We start from the raw sequence: 6487 nt of genomic DNA, 5'->3' as shown, positions 1-6487 counted from the left end.
GGGGGTTAGAAAGGGCCTCAGCACAAAGCGCTGCTCAGCAGCTCAGCCGTTGCTCTGCTTCGCTGAGCGATGCTGTTCCTGTTCGTGAGTTTGAGGAAAAGCATTTCTGCTGCACACTGTAATGGAATTAGAGGACAGATGCTGCCTGTGCGTGGGACACGCGACCACCGGCCCCAGCTTAAATATTTAGATGCAGTGCTACAATCAGCAGCTTGATGTGCGGGCTGTGACGCGGTGCCATGCGCTCCAGAGGGCACAGGGCTGGCGCGTGCTGTGAGGAGGGCTGCTCAGTGCCTGCAGCCCCTTGGGGTTAGTAATACTGCTATGCTGCTACAGCAGCTGATGGAAGGAGGGACTGCCCTCTCTCTGCTCCCCTAGCCCCAGATGCTCCTTGTCCCAGCTGCAGCCCCTGAAGTGATGCCCAGCTGCACCTGCCCCCCCCGGCATGGGGATCTCACCTGTGTTTGGGCACTTGACCGACTCAGAAATAGTTCCTAAAATGTTGGAGCAGAACTGCCGGGCACATCCTGCTATGGTTCTCTGAGCTCAGGCACCGAGAACGAGGGCAAACCTTGCTGCAAAAAATATTGGGATCACTTCCTATGTGTTTACCTGAGTTTGTACTCAAGCTTGCATCTGATTGGTTTGCTCCAAAACTCTTAATTAATAGCTGGTTAAATTTAGTGTAATTCTGAAAGGACTGGGGTTAGGGTCTGAAGGGCTTGCTCCCAAACTGTGTTTTTTGTCCCCTGGCTTTGTGACTTTCTTGTGATTGCCAAATTGTGGCCATCAGCAGGAATGCACCCCAGTGGAGCTCAGGCTGTGAAGTGGGTTTTGGGGAGGCTGTGTGCACCCTGTAAGATGTGAGGAGCCCCAATGAAAAGGCCCATTCACATGTGCATTGTTTCCATGGGCAGGGCAGGACTGGTGCCCGAATCCATCCCGTTCTGCTCAGAGCCTCCATGCCGGGCTCAGGTTGTACATGTTGCACTGGAAGGGCTCTCTGGAGCAGGGATGTCAGCAGCTGCTTGTGCAGCAGTGGCGATGGCATCAGCAGACAGAGATTTTAATTAGATACAGAATTAATTAGAGATTAATACTGAAATTAAAAGTTGATGCTGATTAAATCTTTATGACAGATTCTTTTGGGGGTCTAATTCCAAGCGGTACTTTTCTGTTGTGTCAGGTCAAGCCGATGCTTTTATCTGACTCTGACTAGGGGAGGGTTCAATTCTCATGGCTTCTGCGTTAGGTTCACTTATTGATAAGGCCTGAGACAAGAGGAGCCCATAAAGTTGATAGTGATAAATTATGGCGGGTCCCCAGGGCTGTGTAGTAAAACTGTGTTGGGAAATGGAGCAGAACTACAAAGTGCTCTCTGGTTAATTTAAGGAGAAATTGAGTGAAACGTGAAGCAATAAATCACAGCACTGCGCTCAGTGTGGATTTCTCCATGTAAGCGTCACTTTAAATCCTATGTGACATACACGTGTGGCTACAGACAGAGGAGAACATATAAATAGGGATGCAGGACCCGTCCCAGCATTCCCCAGTTGCTGTGCTCTGGCTACTAAATGGGAACCGAGCTCACCGCAGACCCCGCTCTGCTCCCCTTCCCTGCAGTGTTCCTGCCCCATGCTGCACTAATTCACCTCCAGTCACTCCCCCTAGAAAACAAAATTGGAGCGAAACGTAATGAAATTAAAACTCACCGTGGGCACATTAGGGCCACTGTGTGTCATGTGCCGAGATTGTTTGGTTAGCGGGGTTTGATGTGCTGCTGACAGCTCATTTGTTCACTGTTAAATAAAGGTTCGGAGCGATTAACAGTGTGCATATATAACGAGTGGGACAGTAAAAGGCAATTAAGCAGTCGGTGCAATGTCTTATCTCGCTGTTGTTTTACAACCAGGAATTAAAATCTGAAAAGGGGGTTTGCGGTGTCGCTGGCCAAATATTGATTAAGTGGTGTTTGCGATGCCATTGTTACAGACAGAAAGGGCACCGATCTGCCCCGCGTGGTTCATCTCCCATTGTGAGCAATGCTTAACCTCTGGGATCAAAGGGATCGTTGCAGTTTATCTGTCCTGGAAAATCCTTTGCTCCTAAACCCGTATGGATTAATGGCCAAGTTGTCTTTAATGACATGTGAAATTTGGATGGAGTCCTTATTCTGCATGGTCTGCTGGGTGTACGCACTGTACACAGTTTTGTGGAAGGCTTTTCTTGAACACTTTGGATTTGCATTTGTATGAATCACTGTTTTTAGTACAGAGTGCGCTGAAACTTTGCTAAAACAGTGGCTGAAACACACGGTAAACACAGAGCAAAACACCTCCTTGAATCTTAATGAAGCTGATTTGGTTGCATGTAATTTTTCGGATGGATGTTGTCTGAAGAAAATTGGGTTTTTCTGTACTAAATTGGTAGGATAAATGGCCAGGGACTGCTGCTGAAAGGAAGGGAGTTTGAGTTGGAGGAGCTGCCAGGGCTGGGTGCTCAGCACAAATGTGTCCCAGCGAGCCGCAGCATCTGTGTGCGCTTCCTTTGCAGCAGTGATGGCTGCACAGTCGCTTCCCAGACTACAGGGAGAGCCGAGTTCGTGCTGCAGGGCAGGCAGGAGCGCATGGGATCGGCATCTTCTCATCCGACCAAAAGCCGTGCTTGCTTCGGTAACAAAATGTGTCCCACCAACCCCACAGCAGAGGAGGCTGTGCGGCTTGGATGTCAATTGCTGGCCTGGGCTGATGCTGTGGGATCTCAGCTGGGTGGAGATCTGTGAGCAGGAGGTGCTGCTGCTGCCACCCCAGGCACAAGGGGAGCTCCGTGCACAGTGGCCGGGCAGAGCCAGAGAGCCCCTTCTGGTCGTTATCCGGTATGTGCCTGAGCCTCAGGTGCTGTGGGGAGAATCAGCAGAGTAAGAGCTGAAAAAGGTTATTTTTAGTCATCGGTTTCTCATTGTTTCTTAAACACACTGTTTTTCTTTTGTCTGAACGAAGTGTCAGCCTGTGTGCTTTGTGAGTACCCTGCTCCTTAAGAAGTCACGTAGCCCCAGAACAGCAGATACTATTCTCTGAAAGTGTTTTAGGTTCATGTCTCTGTACAGCACACAGATGCAGCTCTCTGGTTTCAGCAGGAGCTGTGAGGAGGGCAGCGATGTGGGCTCTGTTCCGCTTTCTGATGTTTTGCTGGTATGGATGTGTGCCTGGATGCAAACTGTCTGCCAAGTGTGACCAACGTTTGTCGTGCATGTGTCCATATAAGGATCCGCCTTAAGGATGCTTGCATACACAATATGCTCACATTGGATGAGGCTTCGAAAGTGCCTGAGTAGCGATCTCTTTGTCAGATGTAGTACCACACAGATTGCTGCTCTGAGCTGGCACTTTGCAGGCACTTGTCTGGCCCCCTCAGACCTCACTCGCCTTATTTAATGAGCAGTGCTGCTCAGCCAGTGCAGTGCGCAGAGGTTCCCTCTTGGAGGTGGCTGTGACATGGGTGTCCCCTCCCATGCTGTGGAACAGGGGAACTCCTGCAGCTGGAGTACTGCTTCTGGCATGCGAGTGGAGCCATGGCACTGGCACGGCAGTGGCATCCCCTGGGTAGCTCCAGTGGGTGCTGAGCAGCTCTCCCAGCAGGAGAGCTGTTTGAGGAAGGACTACCCTCACAACCAGTGGGCTGTTCACGTGGGTGGGCATTGAACCTTCTCAGCGTGCTGCTTGGGAAGGAGGTCTGCAGGGTTTTGTAGCAGGTGCGGTGCAGAGAAGGGCACAGTGTGCTCCCAGTCTGGGTGCTTGTGGTAGCAGTTATGCACGTGGTGTTTGGCTTAACCACGCTCTTTGCCATGACCTGTGGGACAGGCAAATACTAGCAGAAAACAGCCAGGAATCAGTGCAATCTGTTCCTCTGCTCAGGGGTTGTGCGGTGAATGCCGCAGATGAGAAATGCCCCGCAGGTTCCCTCAGGGAACCACCAACAGGAGCAGACCCACTGCCTGCTGCACTGGTGGGGTCTGGCAAAGCGCTCAGGGTGTTTGCAGCCACACAGCGAGGCACAGAGCTTCCTGTTGCTTCAGCACCCACTGTCGGTGTTCCAGTGAACTCAGAGCTGTCAGACCGGGTGCTGGGCAGTGGGGCTGTGGGGAACCTCTCGGAGTTGTGGGACTTCAGGGAGAGCCATGGGGTGTGTGGGGCCGCTGCTTCTGGCAGCAGCGTGAAATGGCTGCACGCAGCGGACATCTTGTACTTCTTGCTGTCTCCCTCTCGACCTGTGTAACAGAGTCCCCTGGCCAATGTGCAGCCCTCACTTTCCATGGGGCTGTGTGGTTACTCAGGGTGGAACGAGGAGCTCACTGCACCCCAAAGCTGCTCGCTTGCTCAGACCAGTGGGATGCGGCAGCACTGAGATCTGTCTGTTGGTCAATGAGTGCTCCGACATGGCAAGAGGGCATAGTGTGACAAGCAGAGCAAATTGAGAAGAGCTGTTTTAGCAAGTTGAGCTTAAAAGTTTTCTAACATGTGATTTAGCCAAAAAAAAAAGTCATCTGGCTGCGTGCTGCACGCAGCTCTGTGACCCACACTCTGTCAGGGCGGGCAGGACGTGGGGAGCATGCCTCAGGTCGGTGTGTGGCCCCTTGTGGGCTGAAAGCTGTGGGGCTTTCCCTGTCCTCAGCTGCACTCCTCCTCCTCCTTTGATCCCAACCAGTTGTGCCAGTGGGATTTGGGGCAGGAAACTGGGAGCTCCGGTCTGAAAGGCTATGGGAGCCAATGCAGTCGATGCATAGGGGCTGTGCTCCAAACTCCCAGAGATCCCTTGGCTGGGGAAGAGCTTTAAACAAAGTGGGTCTCAAAGTCACTGCACTGCACTGGCAGTGCATAAGATGGGGTAATGACTGGTGGAAGTGTCCCTCAATCTGACATCAGAACAGTTGAGTAGAACAGAGGAAAAAGCAGAAAGCAGGTGTTGAACAAATCTCAAATACACCCGGTGTCCAGCCAGCACTGGGATCACGCAGAACTGACAGTGACCATGGGTAAGGCACTCTGCAGGATGCATCCAGCCCTCTCCACACTCTGAAGGAGGCATTGTGGTCACCACCGTGCTGTGAAGGTGACACCCAGGGACGCTCTGCTTTGTGCCCATGCCTCAGGTCCCCCTGCTCACACAGCTGCTCACAGTGTGGGAAGGGGGCTGCCGTGAGCACCTGCGTTGGGTTTTACCAGGCTTTTGGTAGGGCTGCGGTGAGCATGGTTATTTATCTTTGGGATGGGACAAGGGAGTTGAGTTGGAAAGAATGATCCTGTGACTTGTGTTTGTAAGCAAGTACACCTAAACAGAAACAAATGAGAAAAGACTGGTCACAGCAGCATAAGCAATAGGAGAGTGAGGTATGGTTTGCATGGGAACAGCTCTGGGCTGGTATATGCACTGCCTGAGAACTTCTCTGCAGTGTCTGCACAGACCACTGGTACTCCCTCTGCCCCGTTCCAGCCCCCCAGCAGGAAGGGAATGCTGTGTCTTGCTGGAATCTTACTAATTTCTTTTTTTTTTTTTCTTTTTTCCCCCTTCTGTTGCTGTGCATCCAGGCAGTGTGTGCAGTGGGGAAGGGCTGGAGTGTAGGACATGTGGTGGCTGTGTCAGCTGTTCCAGTTTGGGCAAATCCTCTTGTGCATTTTTGCTCATTTGAGATTGAAACGATATATTTTCTGCTCTGAATGGTATTTCCAAGTGTTTGGGATGCAGAAGACAAGAGTTGTGCAGGATCAGCTGCTGAAACTGCAAGCTCGGTGAATGATGTTCTCTTCTGTGGGGAAGCACTCACCATGTGTGAGAGCTGAGCCACGGTGTGATCAGCAGAGCTCAGCAATTACCAGGATGTGCTTGTTGCTGGGCTGCCTGTGGATAGTTACAGTTGTTTGCAAACATGTGCTGTGGAAAATGTACGGAATGATGTATACAAATGGTCTTTGGTTCGAGCAAATGTTTGGTGACTGAAATCTGTGTGGTAACGGCTGGGCACAGGCTGTTTGCTTCTAGTACTGGGTTGCAGTCAGTAAAGATGTAAAACTTCTGCAAAGCTGCTGGAAACACTTTTTTTCTATTTGGGTGTTTTACTAAAGCCTCTATTAAGACAGAAATAGGAGCTCGAAAGAGAAGGAGACAAAATCAATTAAAGCACTTAAGCCAAGTACATTGATAGTATTTCTGTCTTGAAACTGCAGCTTTCAAAATCTTCCTGCAGAAGAGAGTGCACTTCTGTGGTGGCATTTGGTGCAGGGGTTGGAGATGGGCTGCACTGGTTTGATTTTAAACTCCTGAAGCAGCAGCAGTCTGAAAGAAGGAGGGAGATTCACGCTCAGCCGGGCTGGGGGAGCACAGCCTTCCCAGGATGGGAATGGCAGTTCTGCTGCATGCTGCTGTCTGTTTGCAAAAGTAATACAGAGATCTTACAGGCAGAGTAGGTGCCTCAGGGAAAAAGCTGTTTTTT

This window comes from Meleagris gallopavo, chromosome 11, assembly GCF_000146605.3.
Source record: "Meleagris gallopavo isolate NT-WF06-2002-E0010 breed Aviagen turkey brand Nicholas breeding stock chromosome 11, Turkey_5.1, whole genome shotgun sequence".
Taxonomy (NCBI): domain Eukaryota; kingdom Metazoa; phylum Chordata; class Aves; order Galliformes; family Phasianidae; genus Meleagris; species Meleagris gallopavo.
Note: the sequence above shows the minus strand (reverse complement) of the source record.